We start from the raw sequence: 19,560 nt of genomic DNA, 5'->3' as shown, positions 1-19,560 counted from the left end.
GGAACTCTCAAGAGTCTTCTCCAGCACCGCAGTTCGAAAGCATCGATTCTTCGGATGCATTTGCCATAATTCCAGGGGGACCTCCACCTCCGTATAAGGAGGAGAAGCCCCAGAAAGCGAACCCTTGCCTTAGGGTCACAACGAACGCACCCTGGCGAGAGAGCACCGAGGACGAGGCAACAGACACCCCACGTCTCGTGAGCGCCTGCTGGGGAGGATGGCAGACCCTCCCCCTCCCACTGGGGGAGGAGTCTGTGTATATATCCCTAATGCAGGCTGGTCATGTGACTAGCGTGGGCCAATGAGCGGCGGGCAACCGCAAACTGGACGCAGGCAGGAGCTTGAGAAGCGCAGGTGCGTCAGGCTTGCCCATAGAAACGCTGCAGCCGTCACTTGGGAACTGCTGGAGGCACCTGGGACAATGGGAGATGCAAGGCCTAGGGATCCCCTAACTCCAGCTGACCGCCAGCCAGTCAGCTGCCGACTGTCAGCTACAGACATGAGCCACCTGACCGCCTGCTGGCCACAGACAGTGAGGAGTCCAGAGAGTCCAGCCCAAGTGCCCAAGTCATCGGGGCACTTGGGCGCGTGTGCTAAGTCGTTTCAGTTGTGTCCAGTTCTTTGCGACCTCATGGACCGTAGCCCACCCTCCGTCCATGGACTTTCTACTTGGCAAGAATACTGCAGTGGGTTGCCTGCCCTTGTCCAGGGGATCTTCCCAACCCAGGGATTGACCCTGGGTCTCCCGCATTGCAGGCAGATTCGTCACCGTCTGAGTCACCAGAGAAGCCCAGAATCTGAGTATTCTTCCAAAGACAGGGGCCACTCAGGAACATTTTCCCTTGAGGAGGGGCTGATTAGAACCAGGGCTCAACCAGCTCCCTGAGAGACAGATTCATAAATGAAGCAGATTTCAAGCGAATTCACTGCAGGCCACCAGCTCATTGTCCTCCCTGGCACCTCCCACCACTTCCTACAAGATGGAAACCCTGCCCTCCCCGCATGAAGCAGGGTAGGGGGGCTGTGTGTGGGAAGGAGGGACTCACAATTCCAGATTCTACCTTCTCCCTGGGGAACCAAGACCAGGATGAAAACCAGCTCTCCAGGCGAGAAGCCTGGCCACCCAGAGTCGCTGTGCAGGGCACCGTGCCTGTACTGGGGACCGAACCACGTCTCCTACCATCTCCCCCTCCCACCCCCATGCAGCCCCCCAGTCTCCTGGCCTGTGCATCAGCTCGGGGTGCTGACTCGCGCCCGGCTGGCTCACGTCCATCTCTGGCTGAGTTTCTGCACAGCTCAGCGAGGTGCAGCAGCACCAGCAGGACCCTTGGGCTTGTGGAAATGCAGATTCCTGGCCGCCCGAGTCCAGACTTGGGATTCCTGGGCAGCGGCCGGGCCAGGAGTTAGCAGCACCCGGGTCTCTGCCCAAGTCAGGGCCAGGCCGGGCTTCCCAGGTTGGCAGAACCCGCCTGCCAACGCAGGAGACTTAAGAGACGTGGGTTCAATCCCTGGGTTGGGAAGATCCCTTGGAGAAAGAAATGGTAACCCACTCCACTGTTCTTGCCTGGAGAATCCTATGGACAGAGGAGCCTGGCGTGCTACGGAGCTTGGGGTCATACAGGGTTGGATATGACTGAAGTGACTTAGCAGGCACACAGGGCCTGGGACGCCATTCAGGGTGGTCCCTGCGGTTCAGAACTGACCAGCAGGTGTCGCCCTGACACCAGGCTGCAGGCTGAGCCGTCCAGCAGCTCTCGGCCAAGCTGCTGAAGATCCGTGGGCAATCACCTTTGACCAAGCCCTGACCAGGAGCAGGAGGGCACGTGTAAGTGTGTGTGTCCGTGTGTCTGTGCCTTCAGCGAGTGAAGTTGCTCAGTCCTGCCCAACTCTTTGTGATCCCGTGGACTGTAGCCTACCAGGCTCCTCTGTCCATGGGATTTTCCAGGCAAGAGTACTGGAGTGGTTTGCTGTGTCCTTCTCCAGGAGATCTTCACAACCCAGGGATCGAACCCAGGCCTCCCGCATTTCTGGCAGCTGCTTTACCGTCTGAGCCACCAGGGACGAGGAGGGGTGAATGCCACAAGTTCGTCCCTGACAAACGTCTCAAATCAGACCCAGGAGTGGAGGTGGGGCACAGCTCTCTGGCCTCGCCCACCCCAGTGAGCGCCGGTCACCCTGGGGAGGCCTCGTGGGGACCCGCTTTCCCCGGGGGGCTGTGGCTGCCCCATCACAGCGAGGGTGCAGCCTGGCCAAGGAGGGAGCGGGGAGCCTGTGGCCTCGGTGAACGCCAGTCCCGGTCACCCTGGTGGGGCGGGGGTGCCTTTCATTTGGCAAACTCTCTGAGTGCCCATCAGGTAGCAGGCAGGGCTCATTCAGAGCTGGAAGACGCTATCGCCCCTGAGCTGGGGCCCCGAGGGGCGTGAGGGAACCAGGAGTGAAGCCACGCGGAGCCCCCTCCTGCCTCTGAGGCCCGGGTCCCTCCCGACACTGCCTGGCGTGGACACAGTGCCCCTCCCCAGTCGCCGGTCCTCCCCGCCAAGGTCAGGGCCCTGGGGCCACTCCTGGGCCGGCTTCGTCTCCTGCTAGGACCCCCATCCGTTACAGAGAGCGAGCCTGGCCAGGCTTCCCTTTCAGAACCACTTTCCTGGCAGGAGGATGGAGGAGGGGCAGGGCCAAGGCGGGGGCGGGGTGGGGGGAGTCAGCATCCAGAGGTCAAGGCCGGGTGGCCGGCGGGGGTGCCTGTCCTGGCTGGTGGAGCTGGCGGGCATCAGGAGACCACAGGAAGCGCATCAAGCTCATGGACCGGCGCTGCTCCTGGAACCTTCCCTGAAACCTGGGATTGCCGTTTCACTCAACAAGCTTGACCTGATTCATTCTCTGGCAGGAAATTCCGAGGACAGCGACCCTCGGGAGGGAGGGTGACCCCCTACTGCCCCATCAAGGTGTGCCTGACCCCGCCCCGACACCGCCCCAGGGAACCTGTCCTGGCCTCTGGTGGCTAGTTGATGAGGGTGGTGGGCAGGAGCCATGAGGAGGGCACGTCCCTGCCAGGAAGGCAACCGGGGAACCATTTGAGGCAAGGCCTGGACCACACCAGTGCCTGCGCTACCCACCAGGGGTCTTGGCCTCCTTAATCAGTAGAAACTGACTAGAGGCCTCACAGGAAACTCAGGCAAAGCTTTATTGGGGCCCCTGTTGCAGCAGGGGGTGCAAGAACAGAAACAGGTTCCCTTGCTCCCTCCCGGAAAGGGATGAGCTGCTTCCTGACGCAGGGTGAGGGTAGGGGCGTGTCGGGGAGCTGGCCAGAGCGTGGCTTGGGTGGTCTGCCGCCCTTTTGTGGTGCTGACTGCAAGAGCTTGCGCGGCGCCCTGCTCTCGCTCCCAGCTCTTCAAAAGTGGCAGTTGGGCTTTGGGTCTCTTTGTGTCTTGTCCAGAATTTGCCCCAGTTGCACATAACTGGGCTTCCCTGGCGGCTCAGATGGTAAAGAATCCACCTGCTAATGCAGGAGACGCGAGTTTGATCCCTGGGTTGAGAAGATCCCATGGAGAAGGGAAGGACAACCCACTCCAGCATTCTTGCCTGGGAAAGCCCATGGACAGAGGAGCCTGGCGGGCTACAGTCCATGGGGTCACAAAGAGTCAGACGCGACTGAGCGACTGAACAAGCAAATGAGGGAAGCACAGGCACGTAGTTATTTTTAATCCCTTATAGTTTCTCTGGGGGCTTCCCTGGGGCTCAGACAGTAAAGAAACCGCCTGCAATGCGGGAGACCTGGGTTCTGTCCCTGGGCTGGGAAGATCCTCTGCAGGAGGGTATGGCAACCCTCTCCAGTATTCTTGCCTGGAGAATCCCTGTGGACAGAGGAGCCGGCGGGCTACGGTCCATAGGGTCATAGCTCAGAGTTTCTTTGTACTGTGTTGCTCAAGGAGACATTTGTCCAGGCACAAGCCCTGCAGCGAAGGGTCCCTGGTCCCAGCCTGCTCACCCGGAGTGCAGATCCTGCCCGTCAACTGTGTTGAGCATCAGGTGCAGTCCACATAGAACTGGAGGCTGAGAGGAGGAGAGAAGTCCTAGCGTCATAGGCGGGGAAGCAGGGCAGTGCACCCAGCCGTCCTGCGTTTGACCTGTGGCTTCACACACCGGCAGCCGGGTGCCTGGCATCCCAGCCCCTCTGGGGCTCAGCTCTCCCGTCTGCAGGTTGGGGACAACGTCAGGCCCCGGGAGACTCACAGTCCAGCCCGTGAGATGCCTGGTAGGGCGCCCCCACTAAGGGCTCCACGCCTCCCGGAATCAGAAGGCTGAGCCAGCAGAATCTCCAGGAACGAAAGAGGAAGCAGAGGCCCAGGAGAGGCGGGCGGGCGGCCGGTCGGGTGGAAGGAGAGAGACGGCGGCTCAGAGGCCGCGCTCGGTCCCGCTGCTGGGTGGCACGGCAGGGCTCAGACTGAGCTGCTAGACTCGCAGCCTCACTGGTGACCCGGGAACCGTAGGAAGGCCCCGCAGAGCTGTTGGGAATGGGAGTCACGTACGGAATGTGCGCCTGGCCCAGCAGTGACGCTGGGTCCCCAACATCACTCAGGCACTAAGGATGTGGACACAGATGCCCCAGCCCCTTCTCACAGCCCAGCAGCCACAGGCAGCTCAGAGCCAGACGGTGCTGGGTGCTTCTGAGCAGCCACCCCAGGTCAGGGGCCCACGGGGCTCCAAGAGCTGGGCGGGCATCCAGCTGCTCCGCTGACTGGGGAACAGGCTCACCTCCACCTGAGAGAGCTCCAGAACTTTCCAGCTGGCTTGACAGCTTCCGTGGGCCCTCTGAGGGGAGCTGGGGGCCGTGGACTGAGCTTCGTCCTAAAGGACCAGTGTTTCGTTACCGGAAGGGGCACGCACACCCACCCCTGCAGTCTCCTCCCGCTATACAGGCTACAGGCAAAGCCCCCTGAGGCGGTGTGCGGGCCCACAGCCCTTGACTGAGCACCTGGGCCTCTCGAGCAGGGCCCCGCATGCCCCAATCAGCTTAGGGAGCACCTTCGTGGCTGTTGGCTCAGGTGGTGATGTGGGGACAGGTGTTGGGGGTGAACAAGTGCAGAAATCACGGCAGACGGGTGGTCTCTGCAAGCTCACCCAGCTGGTCTGTGTGCGAGGAGAGCCTGTGAGGAGCAGGGGAGCCTGAGGCCGCCCTCGAATCGGGTTTCCACCTCTCCGCGCTCCAGGTTCAGCTTGGATTCCCCTAAAGGAGCCCTGCACACAACACACAGCTGAGTTCTGAGCTCACAACACCTGCGAAACAGCATCCTGGGGTTCACCTCACCTTCATGCAAGCCGGCGTCCTCCAGGAGTCCCCAGGTCAGCACGGGGCTCTCTGCCCCTGCACAAGCAGCCTCGCTTTCTGCTCTGTGACCCTTTTCCCCAAACCAACGTAGAGATGCCTCTGATGGAGGGCTAGATTGGGAGAATAGGTGGATTAGCTAGCTGGCTAGCTTGAGAGAGAGACAGATTGGATGGATGGAGGACTGGGTGGATGGATGGGTGGGTGGATTGATGGATGGATGGATGGATGGATGGATGGATGGATGGATGGGTGGATAGGTGGCTGGGTGGATGGATGGATAATGGATGGCTGGATAGATGGGTGGGTGGATGGGTGGTTGGGTGGGTGAATGGATGGGTGGATGGATGGGTGGGTGGGTGGGTGGGAGGATGGATGGATGGATGGATGGATGGATGCATAGGTGGGTGGGTGGGTGAATGGATGGGTGGATGGATGGATGGGTGGATGGACGGGTGGATGGATGGGTGGATGGACGGGTGGATGGATGGGTGGATGGATGGGTGGATAGATGGGTGGATAGGTGGCTGGGTGGATGGATGGATAATGGATCGCTGGATAGATGGGTAGGTGGATGGGTGGATTACGTAGAAACTTAAATAGGGAAATATTGATAGGTTATGGATTGGAAGGCAGGCAAGCAGATAGATTGACAGATGGGCAGGCAGGCCTGCGAGCATGCCTCATGAAGATCACCCAGCCCCCTCAGTGCGGGCTGCCCCTCCCACCCTGGCCCCAGGGCCCCTTCTCCTGCCTTTTCTGCAGACTCAGGATGTTCTTGTCGCCTTTCCCCTGGTGTGAGGCTTCTCTGTATGGATGTGATGATGAGGCCCATGGTGGAAACTAATACAGGGCAATTATACTCACTAATGGAGACAGCAATGGCGCCCCACTCCAGTACTCCTGCCTGGAAAATCCCATAGACGGAGGAGCCTGGTGGGCTGCAGTCCATGGGGTTGCTAAGAGTCGGCACGACTGAACAGCTTCACTTTCACTTTTCACTTTCATGCAGTGAAGGAAATGGCAGCCCACTCCAGCGTTCTTGCCTGGAGGATCCCAGGGACGGGGGAGCCTGGTGGGCTGCCGTCTATGGGGTCGCACAGAGTTGGACACGACTGAAGCGACTTAGCAGCAGCAGCAGCAGCAGACTCACTAATGATGCCCTTTATCAAGCCCAGACTGAGAGCTCACAATAACAGAGCTGAGCAGGAAGCTCTCTCCCAGGAAGCCTCTGCAGCTGCAGCCCGACCCAGAGTCCATGCTGACCAAGGCCAGGGATAGGCACCCCGCTCCGGGCTCCCCGAGTCCTCTGGCCCTGGCTCTGCTGCTGGCCGGCTGTGTGACTCTGGGCCAGCAGATCAGCCTCTCTGAAGCTTAGCCCTCCTGGCATCTGCTGTGCTTCCGTAGTGCGCTGTGAGGAACCAAAGGAACCAGATGCTCTGCAAACGGTGCTGCTGCTGTTGCTAAGTCGCTTCAGCCGTGTCCGACTTTGCGAACCCATGGGCTGTGGACCTCCAGGCTCCTCTGTCCATGGGACTCTCCAGGCAAGAACACTGGAGTGGGTTGCCATGCCCTCCTCCAGGGAGGCTTCCCACCCAGGGATCCAACCCGGGTCTGCTGCACTGGCAGGCAAGTTCTTTAGCGCTGGTGCCACTCAGCATATTAAGGGATGCTGGTTATCACTGCTCTGCTGCGGGCTTCAGTGATGTCCCAGGACCAGTTGTAAGAACAGTGAGAACAATAAGGTCTGATGCTGGTGGTGACAGTGATGGCATGTCAACAACCCCGTTATGTCCCGATCACCGATTGAGCTACATCACTGGGGGGGAGGTGCTCTGCCAAGCATTTCTTGTGCGTGACTTCAGGTTATCCCCTGGGGAGGGAGCGACGCTGCCCCGTCATTGGGATGGGAAAAGCAGATCTCCACGAGGTGAGTATGTAGATGATTGCGGGTCTCCAGACCCTGGCTCCAGAGGGCACAGGCCCTGGAGAGTGTGCGGACAGTCTGGCTCTCCTGAGTTGGTCCCTCATTCGGATCCTTAGAACAGTGGTTTCTAGAAGTGACTCCCATGAGTCTTCCCATCCCAAGCCTTAGGATCCACCTCTGAGAGGAGAGCAGAAAGGACTGGCCCAGTTGGGTCTGGAGTCTCCCCCGAGTCTCCCCCAGAAGGTGGACCCCACTCAGGCCACCCATCACAGCGCTGGGAGACTCCTAGCCTCGCAGGTCCATCCTGACGGGGCTTCCTCCGTTTCAAGGTGGAGGAGGGTGCAATGCTGAGTGAGGTCACTGTGATTAACTGGTGAGCCCGGCTCGCCCTAGAACCGAAGAGGAAACGGGTCACTCTCAGAGGACCCAGGTGAAAGTGTGCACACATCACCTCTGAGTCTGCACATGTCCCCAGCCAAGGGGAGAAACTTCTGGAAGGAGTCGAGAAGCAGGTGGCTTTGAGGGAAAGTCGACCTAAAAGCACAGGGGGCGGGCAGGTGACCTGACAAGCGGCACCAGCGTCAGAATATTCTCTCCAGCTTACTCTGTCCACAGGCGTCCCCACCTTGAGTGAGACTTGTCGTCGCTGTTCAGTTGTGTCTGACTCTTTGTGATCCCGTAAACAGAGCAGGACCAGGCTCCTCTGTCCATGGGATTCTCCAGGCAAGAATACTGGAGTGAGTTACCATGCCCTCCTCCAGAGGATCTTTCCAACCCAGGGATCAAACCCACCTTTCTGACATCCCCTGCGTTGGCAGGCACGTTATTTCCTGATAGCACCACGATGCCTTAGTCTGAACATGTTTATAGACCCAAATACACAGAGAGATTCACGCATATGTAGATTCAGAAGAAGTTTGAAATAAAAGCTTGCATGGACCCTTCAGCCGTTGCCAAGGTGACATGGAGGCGGAGAGAGAGCATTGGGTTTGTTCTTGAAAAGAGATGTAATCCCAACTAAACCAAACCAAAGTGGAAAAAAAAGAGATTATGTTTTGCCTTGCATAAGTGAAAGGTCCAGGCATCAGTTTGGGGTATTAGTTAAGTTCAGGCAGATTTGTTGTGTAACAAACTCAACAACCACCATTGTGTTATTGCTCATGAGGCTGTACATCCACTGGACAGTGAGCCCTTAGCCGAGGTCATTAGACTGGGGACTGGTGGTCCAGAATGTCCTAAGTCATGTGGAGGCCAGGCGGCTCTGGAGGTCAGTTGGAGCTGAAGGCCAGCAAGATGATGGGGGTGGCTGGGCCATGTGTCCCTCACTGCCCCGCAGGCTATCCCAAGAGCAGGTCCACCTGCTCGTATCCACACACAGACTCACATCCAGCCTGTATGAAGAACTCCTGTGTGCATGCTACACACGAGTCTACATACAGCCACCTTCCCGGTCTCTGCTTGGGTCACATTTTCCACTGTTGCGCTGACCCAGGCAGGCCATGTGGCCCGCCCAGCCCAGGTTCAAGTGGGTGGACGAAGGGACTTGACTTATTGGGAGGACTCTAAGGTCACCGAGGTGGGAAAGACGTGTGGCCATGTTTGCAATCTACCAACGGAGCTTCCGGTTAGGCTGGATCCAGGAACTCAAGCAGCATCTCTGCTTCTTCTTTGTCAGACCCTCTCTCGGGCTGGCTCTCCCAGTGGCTTGGCAAGCTGGCCACCAAGAGCAGCCCTGGACTCTGCCTTCCCAGCTCAGGTCCATGAGGATGAGCGACTCTCACAAGGTTCCAGGTCCCGGACTTGCCTGACCCCGGCTCTGAGCCATGCGCCTGTCTCCGGGCAGACTCTGTGTTAGAGGAATGTGATGCTCTGATGGCCTCTTTCGGGACCAGAAGGGAAGTGACATCTGCTCAAGCCCGTGGACAGAGGAGGAGGGCAGAGTTTTCTTTCCTGACCAAGAAAACCAGGGGCCAGCACCGGAAGCCTGGAGATGCTCAGCGGGCAGCTGAAACTAACATCCGGGCAGTGTTGGACGGCCAGGGAAGTGTCTGTCCGTGTATTTTGCCCACTTTTATTCAGGTTGTTTGTCTTTCTACTGAGTTCTCTTGGGGCTTCCCAGGTGGTGCTGGTGGCAAAGAACCCACCTGCCAATGCGAAGGAAGTAAGAGACACACGTTCAGTCCCTGGGTCGGGAAGATCCCCTGGGGGAGGGCATGGCAGCCCGCTCCAGTATTCTTATCTGGAGAACCCCATGGACAGAGGAGCCTGGCAGACTACAGTCCATGAGGTCACCAAGAGTCAGATACAACGGAAGTGACTTAGCACGCACACAGGAGTTCTTTCTATAGGCTGGACAGAAGTCTATGGTGATAAACGTATTTTGCGAATATTTTTGGATGTTTGTGGGCACTCCTTCCATTTTCTTTTTTTTAAGGTGTGGTTTTAATTTTTGTTTTTAAGTGACTTTATTTATTTGCTTATTTATTTTTGTCTTTTGATCGCCCTGGGCCTCCGCGGCTCTGAGGGCTCTTCTCTAGCTGCAGTGAGAGGCCTTCTCTCTGGTTGTGGTGGGCAGGCTTCCCATTGCAGTGGCGTCTCTCGCCGCAGAGCTCGGGCTCCAGGGCCCAGGCTCAGCAGTCGCGGCACACAGGCTGAGCTACTGCACAGCACGTGGGGTCTCCCTGGACCAGGGACCAAACCCGCGTCTCCTGCGCTGGCAGGTGGGTTCTGGGAAGACCAACTTTTGTGTATAATGTGCAGTAAATGATGAGTTTCATTTCTTCCCAATAGATCTCCAGTTATCCTGGGACATCCAGGAGACCTTCTGCGGCCACAGTGGGATTAAATTAGAACTTAACAACTGGGAGAAGAGTAGAAGAACCCAAGTGTTTGAAAGTTAAGCAACTCATTTCCAAATAACCCATGGATCAAAGGAGAAATGATAAGGGAAATCAGAGAAGGAAAGAGGAGGCCCTGATCACCAGGACAAAGCTGGGACTCAGCACCTCCCGTCCCCATCCCTCTGTCCGCACAAACTCTCCCGCAGTCTCCTTGACAAAGAGGTGAGTGACGCACCTTCCAGAAAACACAGCAGGCCTCTGAGAAGCAGTGCTGCAATGCAGCGGCTGGTATTTGAGAGAAGCATCTGGAGGTGAACTTCATTTTCTCGTAAGCCTTCTGATTTTTAAAATTCTAATCATGCAGCCATCCATCCACTCAACAAATAGACGTTGAGAACCTTTCTCGGGCACCAAGAAATCACAGCCATCACGTCCTTGTTCACAGGGAGCTTCCGAGTGAGGGACGCAGACAAAAATAAACAAGCAGGTGAATAAAGAGCAGACTCACCAGGAAAGACCCTGATGCTGGAAAAGATGGAAGGCCAGCGGAGAAGGGGCAGCAGAGGATGAGGTGGTTAGATAGTATCACCGACTCAGTGGAAGCGAATTCGAGCAAACTGCAGGAGACAGTGAGGGACAGGGGAGACTGGCGTGTGGCAGCCCATGGGGTCTCACGGAGCCGGACGCGACTTCGTGACTCAAGAGCAGCAACAGATAAAATGACTGCGAGTGCGCTGCCTTCTACTAAGGAAGCTCGGGCCTCCTTGCCAGGGAGCAGGGGAAGACAGGGCTGGCCAATATGCCCTTGACTTTAGGCTGAGCCCATGAAAGTACCGGTTCCTCTCTCTACCTAATGCTCCAGAGGACTTTCTGTCTCTCCACAGATACCAGGAACACAGACACCAGGGGTTTCTCTCCGGCCTGCAGCGGGGGGACCACTCTCTCCCTCCTAACCCAGGGGCTGGTTCAGGGCCCCCATGGGGCCTCCCATCCATCTATTTCTGCCTTAGATAATAAACCTGTTGCCCAGGGCCTGGCTCCGGGGAGACGCTCAGTCACTGGTGAATGTCATCAAAACCACTCCCCAGCCTCGGGTCTGGGTCACCGAGGAACAGAGTGGGAGACCAGGAAGAGCAGCCCGCTGCAGGGGCCAGTGGCCGGGGCGTGGACTGGGCGTGCCTGAGCTAGAGCAAACGTTGTCCTTAGTGCCTTCAGCCTCCAGCGAAGCTGAGGCCTGCAGGACTGGGCTTCCCAGGTGGTGCTAGTGGTAAAGAACCCGCCTGCCAATGCAGGAGACGTAAGAGACGACGGTTCCATCACTGGGTCAGGAAGAGCCTCTGGAGGAGGGCATGGCAACCCACTCCAGTATCCTTGCCTGGAGAACCCCATGGACAGAGGAGCCTGGTAGGCTACAGTCCACGGGGTCTCAAAGAGTTGGACAGGACTGAAGTGAATAAGCATGCCAGGACTGGAGGGAATTTAGAGGATATTTGATCTGAGCTCTCAGCCAAAATTTTGGAGGCCTTTATCATGCTCCCAAGTGGCCATCCAAGCACCCCTCGATCACCTCTGCCGTGGACCACTCTCTGACCCCCAGGTCAGCCACACCACCCTGGGAGAGGCGACAGCGAGCCCAAAGCTAGGGAAACGAAGTATTCCAGGTGGGGTAGATGCTTCATTAGACAGTCAACGGTAGAGAAAGTACTTTATAGTTCTCTGAGCATGCCTATAACTTTATCAGAGAATTCTACATTTTCTGTGTCATTCAATGGATGACTCAAAAAAGCCAACCAATGTCTTTCTCCTAGGGTCCTGGGATGAACCTCTGCCTCAAGCCTGGTCCTGAGGGTCTGGTGAATTCGGGAGGTGTCCCGGGCTCCTTGCATGGACTTGAACAAAGGCTTGAGTTGGAAGTCGAGGCAGGAACCCCTTCAAACCCAAGGGCCCAGGTGGACGATCTGGGCCAGCAAGTAGGCTCGTGCACCACCTATTTTGAGAAATGGGGCATCAAAAATAGAAAGGCCTTAATTCCACAGCCTGAGAGTCTCGTCTAGCGAGCTGGTAATAAGCGAAGACAATAAGTCCCAATCCGGTGGCTCTTGCACAATGGAGTCTTTTTCTCAAGTACCTTGGAATCCTTGAGAAAAAAAAAAATTGGCTAAATTGTCTTTAAAGACAGGACGAAAGTTGTCAGCAATTTGGGGGCAGAATAACCTGGCAAAGGCATGAAGGATGGCCCCGTTCACCCTTCTGCGGTGAGGCCGCCGTGCGTCCGTCCCAGGGAGCCTCATGCTCTGCTTTGATGTGGCAGCCGCGAAAACGCGGCAGGAAGTTGTTTGGGGGAAATTCTGGTGGAAACAACTGAGGCCAGACGTTTCTACTAGTACTTGGTCAATACTGGCCCAAATCCAGCCGAGCATCTCTTTACAGATAAGTGACAAATATTAAAGGGGGGGGGGAGGACGGAAAGAAGGATCCTACAAGCTCTAGAATTCAGGGAGTTTGAGTGATTGTTTTCTCTCATCTCAGACAATTCCTGGGAGACTTCGTTTGGGCTGAGCTGAAATGTACACAGAGTTAATACTGAATGAAAGATGTTTGCCAAGATCTATGAGAAAAAGAAATCATCCTTTATCCTTTTTTCCTGATTCCTGAGAGCACCATCTGGGTGGAGATCGGTTCTGGAGACCCCTCGCCATGACACGCAGAAGACGCCAATCAGTGTTTGTGAAATATTTATCGAATAGGGGCTTTGGGCAAAGCATTGTGATGGAGGCTCCCTGGGTTGCCAGCAGCTCACATTCCAGGAGAAGGAAAGACTGTGGCAGGTACAGCGAGCCGTGTGCCGTGGTGGGAAGAGAGGGAGGTAGCAGCTTGAAAGAAAGCCAGGCGTGAAGGGGAAGAGAGGCAGAGGCTGCCCTCAGCAGAGAGGGGCCTGGGGGTTTCGCTGGCGGGGACGGGGTGGAGGGGCCGTCAGGTGGGGGCACACCGAGGGAGGAGAAGCGATAGAAGGCAAGCTGGGCAGTGGTCACAGGACGCATGCCATTCCCTGGAGTAACTCAAAGAGGTGCTCGCTCGTGCCAAAGCCGAGTCTGGCCTACGGATTAAAACATGTTGCAAAAGGAAAGAACACGGCCGGGAACATGGCAGCACATGTCTTCACCAAATCTGCAGGGCGCGGGTGCAGTGAGACTCTGAAAGCACTGCCTGCAGTCCCTGCAGACAGAACGAGGACCCCTCTCCCCACCAGGCCCCATCCCTGCCCGTCCACAGTCCGAGATCTCAGGCCTCAAGAGCAAAGATCCAGAGTAAATCAAATGGCTGGAGGGATCCCAGAAGAAAGGGTGTAGGAAAATGGAACTAAGGGCAACCTGATGGGCTTGGCGCCAGGGGAAAACTGCATGCAGAGGCTGCTGGAGTGTGGGGAGACTTAGCCACCAGGAGATATGATTAAAAAAAACAACCCATGCAACTTACGGATAAAAAAGGCAAGTATTAACTCCAGGAAAAACAAAAAGTTACATAAGAAAAAAGAAAAATCAGTTACACTTGACTCAAAAACAAATGACAATTACCCAGTTGTAATAATGAAAATGCACAATAGTGATTGGTCCAAAATTTTGGCCGCAACCACATTGAGGGACTGGGAGAGGAAGTGATAACTTAAAGAGAGGTAAGCATTCTGTAATATTGCCTAAAGCTGCTGAATCTAGAGACTGTGATGAAAGCAATGTATTTCTTGAAGAGTATAGATGGTGTGAGTATTCAGTACTTAGAGACTTAACTAAGAGTTGAAAGCCAACGCTTTTGAGAAGTTGGGGTGGGGGTGGGGACAGTTGTTTATAAGCCCTTTAGCGACGTTTGACTTGCTGTGTGTGTGCTAAGTTGCTCCAGGCGTGTCTGACTTTGTGACGCTGTGGACCGTAGCCTGCTAAGCTCTGCAGTCCGTGGCATGCTCCAGGCATGAATACTGGAGTGGGTTGCCTTGCCCTCCTCCAGGAATATTTGACATATGTGCCCTCTTAAATGTATATCTGCATACACACACACTCTCTCTCGCACACACATAGATGCATGTCCTACTTACAGAAATATAAAAGGAGGAATGAAAAAGAACCAGCCCCTGCCTTCTAGGAGGGGATGTGATGAAGGGTAATAGAGTATGACAAGGAGCTTAGAAGCTGGCAAGGGCATCTCTGGAAGAGCCCAGATCTTCTCATCTAAAGTGGATCATGACATTTTAAATCCTCATTTTTGCCTTTAAATTTTCCAAAACCATGAAGGAAACCTTGCTGCCCCCGGGGGCAGGTGCCCCTGAGACCCAGCAGTCGCTGGAGATCTGAGCTCACGGTTTTGTCCGAATGTTGCCTTCTTAGCTGAGAAGCCAGGGTCCAGCCCCTTTGACCTCTGCTCGCATCTCATGCCTGCTGCCAGGGGCTGGTGGGCACTGTCATAGCAGGCGAGGGGATGCATTTGATCATCTTCCTGAGAGCCGGCAGGCTCACCTGGACAGCATCACAGTCTCCCTGTTCACGGGAGGGGAGACCGCGGATGTCCGGCATTGGGGCAAGCACTGCTGGGACTCACCGTGGCAGGGGCTGGGGACTCCAAACCCCAGGAGGATTTGGGGCCAGACAAGGACCCGTGACCCCTGTCCTGGCTCAAACACAGGTAATGACATGGAATCCCCACTGAAGACATTTACAGGGAACACAGCCCTTGGCCAAGGCTTCCCTGGTGCCTCAGACGCTAGAGAATCTGCCTGCCAACACAGGAGACTCGGCTCTGATCCCTGGGTCAGGAGAATCCCCTGGAGAAGGAAATGGCAACCACCCCAGTACTCCTGCCTGGAGAATCCCAGGGACAGAGGAGCCTGACGGGCCACAGTCCGCGGGGCGGCAGGGAGTCGGACACGGCTGAGGACCGACAGGGTCACCGTCACCAGCCCTTGGCCCAGCTGCTCATCCTCCAGTACCATTATTTCCCACCTGCTGCCTGCTTCACTTTTCCGGAAAGTCTAACCCTGTTCCCAGCTCAAAGGCAGCACCACTGACTCACAGCTCTCCTGGGAGGTAGTGATGGGACCAGAGCTGGCATTTGGCAGCCACTCAGACACGAGCGATTCCCAACTCAGGATCTTAGCAAACCCCCGGACGCCCCAGTCTCCTCCGTGAAGTGAGAAGAGAAACCAGCTCCCGAGGTTTGGGCTGTGACTCTGCAAAGCAGGAGCTCGGAGATCACAGGCCTCCAGAGAAGCCCCTACCGGAGGCCCAGCCCGCCACGCCTTCCCCGATGGCCAGCTGCCTTTCTACTCTCTCTTCTTCACGGTTTCTCTTGCCCTCTTTTTTTCTCTCTCTCTCTCTAAGATAAACCTCGATGTGATAGCGAGTTCTCAGAGGCAAATGCACAGACAAAAATCACACGTTTCCAAACACCACGTTTCACCTGGGGGGATGCACGACCGTATTTTCTAACACATTTCTCTCTCGGCAGAAGGTGGTAGCGCAAGGACGCTGCAGCTAAAGCAGCAGAGACTCTGGGCCCCAAGAAGGCAGGGCGCGCCTCCTGCCGAGCCTCTTAATAACTGTGAGCCCTGGTGTGTTCACAGCCACAGTGACTCAACAGGTGGAAGGAAGGGCGGGCAGGGGAGGAGGGGACAGAGCAGGATGGGGACCCGGAGCTGGGGGGTGGCAGCAGGGCGATGGGCGAGGTGGCACCCTGGTCTGGAGCCTACAGGGCAGGGGCACACTTTTGGACACGCCCCGGTCCGGAGGGGCTCTGCTATCTGCATCCTCTGGGAGGGTGCTCACACTGGGGGCTCCACTATCTGCATCCTCTGGGAGGGTGCTCACACTGGGGGGCTCCACTATCTGCATCCTCTGGGAGGGTGCTCACACGGGGGGGTTCATGCTATCTGCATCCTCTGGGAGGGTGCTCACACTGGGGCGTTCACGCTATCTGCATCCTCTGGGAGGGTGCTCACACTGGGGGGTTCATGCTATCTGCAGCCTCCGGGAGGGTGCTCACACTGGGGGGCTCCTCTATCTGCAGCCTCCGGGAGGGTGCTCACACTGGGAGGCTCCACTATCTGCAGCCTCTGGGAGGGTGCTCACACTGGGGGGCTCCGCTATCTGCAGCCTCTGGAGCTAGTTCCCCTCTGCCCTTGGGGCTTTTGCTTTGGCGCTGGTCTCTTTCTCCTGGGACAGGTGGTCTGTGGCCGCTTGGATCTGTTTTCCCAAGGAAGCAGCAAGTCCCCAGGGATGGTGGTGATAAGGACCACTCCCAGAAGAGCTGTTTCTTCCAGCCCTTCTCTGCTCCAGGTCAGAGGAGGCTGTGATCACCTCTCTAGAGGGGCCTAGTCTGGCTGGCTCCTCTGCCCCACCTCCCACCGTCTCCTGAATGCCCCCCCGCCCCCATTGCAGCTGCCCTTCTCGTCAATGGACCAAAACCATCCTTGTTACTCCACCAGCCTCTGCATCTGGGCAAGTCCAGGATCCAACTCTCTACTCGCCTTCCCTCCAGCACTTGACGCGCGGATCATTCCCTCTGGAAACACTTAGCTCTTGCGTCTTCTAAGGCGCCATGGTCTCCTGCATCAGGAAAAATAGGTAAAGACTTTAAATGGGCAAAAAACAACCGCCGAAACTCCCTACCGATTTCCCGAGTGTCCTGCCTACTGCACCTGTCTGTTTTTTTTTTTTTTTCCTCTGCTTTTCCTCGAGCTCTTTTACAAGTTGCAAAAAACTATCGTGGAAAACAGAATGATGAAAATGATTCGCAGGCATGGAAATGCAAATTAGCTGCCCCTGCTGGAATGAAATTGGTTTTCGCCCTGTAGACAGAACTGCCAGGAATATATGTAAGTTTGTCTGTGGAATCCTTACGTCCTCTATAATGCTCTTTAAATTCTCCTGGCGGTAACATCTGACTGATGTCTTTGTTAATTAGCAAGTCAGAGAAAATATGAGCGTCCTGATTCTGTGCTTTGTTTATTCTCTGCTCCCGCCTTCCTGGCTATTCCTTCTCCTTGTTTGGGGACCCCCCCCCTTCTTCCCAGCTTTACCTGTGGCCCTAGTGTTGCGCTCGGGTCTCTGTTCTTATCTATCAGCCCTCCCCGCCCCCTCCCAGTGATGCTGTCCAGCCACTGACTTAGCATCCAGAGATGTTAGAGGCCCTCAGGTTTCACCCCCAGGCCCGCTCTCTCCCATGGGCCCCAGTCTATCAAATAGCGTCCCCCACGTGGCTATTTGGCCACCTAACAGGCTCCATCAAACTGGCCACCAGCACCTCTTCCTAGTCTCTGACGTCTGTCACCCCCGGCCCCCCCACCCTCTGACTCTCAGCCAGAGGGGGCTCTGCGGCTCCACCCACCTCCCCAGCCTCCCCGCCTCAGTCTCCCCATTACCCACTGCTCTTCACACCTCCGGCCTTAAAGAAACTGTTCCTCTGGACATGTCCTTCCCTGCGTTACCTGCCTGGTGAATTTCTCACTTTCTTCAGATGTCAGCTCGAACGTCATCTATTCCCAGACTTTTCTTCACCTTCCTCTGAAAACAGCATCACCTACCACCTACCAGCCCTTTCCCCAAGTAACCTTTCTTCAGGGCATTTGGCGAATCTCACGTAATTTGACATCCTAATCTGCTTTTTCTTGCCATCTTGTCCAGTAGAATATCAATACTTTTGTCTGTTTTGCTCATCACAGCAGACCCAGAATCTAGAGACATACTTGGTACATAATGGCTTCTCGATAAACAGTTATTGGGTGATTGATGACTTTCCCTGCAAGGCAGCTCCCTTACGGCTGGGTATGCACATAATAGGCCTAGATGGGGACTTAGAAGATGAAATAAACACTGCAAGCGAAGGGAGACGCTTGAGCCAAGTCACACAGGCACGCGCAGCCTGCCCCTGGCCTCCCGTGTACTGGTCTGTCTGCATATATCCCGTTTCAGTTCAATTCAACGTCTTTCGAGGGTCTCCCAGGTGCCAGGCACTGCTCTGGAGCTGAGATCTAGAGATGAGTAAGTGAAGGCACTCAGTCGTGTCTGACTCTTTGCGACCTCATGGATGGTAGCCTAACAGGCTTCTCCGTCCATGGGGTTTTCCAGGCAAGAATAACTGGAGTGGGTTGCCATTTCCTTCTCCAAGAGATGAGTAAACCCTAATCCCAACCCTTGAGAAACAGCGCACTGAGAGGCCAGCGTGTGCAGGCAGCTGATAGCCAAGGAGCCGTTGCTCTCATGGGGCACCAGGCCAAGAAGTGTGGAGGTGCAGGGCCCATTCACCCTGCGGAGGTCAGGACGGGCTTCCCAGGGACAAGCAACTGGAGTTTTGAAAGATGGACAAGTCTGAGAGTGGAAGGACAAAGTATCTGTAAGAAACTGTCTATAATACTAAGTCCTCTTATGGGACTATTGATATGTATTGAGAAGAATGATATCAGTCAGGGTAACCGAGGTTATGCTGAAGTAACAAGCACCCCCTAAGTCCCAGGGGTTTAAACAGCGCCAGACGGTTTCTTTGCCCAGGCAGCATGTCGATCATGCATCAGCAGGGGTCAGGAACAACGAGCAGAGAGACGGTTTGTTGTAGCCACTCGGGGCCCCCGGGCTCAGGAAGCAGCTGTGTTCTCAAGCCCCGCCAGCTGCCGTGCAGATGGAAAGAGCCCTGGAGAGCCTCAGGCCTGCGCTGCAAATGCTTGACCTACTTCTACGCGCAGTTCATTGGCCGGACTTGCTCCATGCCTCCCAGTCCCCACCGAGAAGACAGGACCGCAGCCCTGCGAGCTGAGGGGAGAGAACCCACACGTGAGTGTGCTCAGGCAGGCTCTGGGGGCGCCCGGGACCCATTCTTAGTCTCCTCTTTACAGCAGAAGCCCAGTGGGGAGGGGTGGCCTCCTGCCCAGCTCAAAGGCTGTTTCCCAGCTCCCATCCCTCCAGCCACAGCCACGTGAACGAGATGTGATGTTCTGGGGGAGCTTCTGGGAAAGGGGCTACAAGGGGTGGACTCAGCTGGTCCCTTCTCCTCTCCTCCTGCCTGGGCCACATGAAGGGGACAGTTAGCCTAAAAACGCATGACCACCAACATGAGGACAAGCTCTGCACACAAGATCTGAGCAGCTCGCCAGAAAGCATCCTGAGCTAGAGACCACCCCTGGATGGTCTGCCTGGCACTTCTCGGGACGTGGGGAGAATAGATCCCGTCCTCATTAAGCCCCGGCTTATAAACTGGATCTCTGATCCAGGACCTGGAGATTCTGACTCACGGCTCTGGGGTTGGTCCAGGAGCCTTCTTCCCTAATAAGCTCCCGAGTGAGTGATGAGAGTGTGGTACTGCTGACCGGGGACCACACTTTGAGATGCAAACTAATGGATGGCGGAGGAGCAGGGGACGAGCCTGAGGCAGAAGAGGGAAGCTCAACCTGGTCCTAGAAAAATCGAGTAATTCCTGGTTATAAAGCAATTAAC

Source organism: Capra hircus, chromosome 29 (assembly GCF_001704415.2).
Source record: "Capra hircus breed San Clemente chromosome 29, ASM170441v1, whole genome shotgun sequence".
NCBI lineage: Eukaryota > Metazoa > Chordata > Mammalia > Artiodactyla > Bovidae > Capra > Capra hircus.
The sequence above is the reverse complement of the archived record's forward strand: the minus strand, read 5'-3'. Positions refer to the sequence as shown.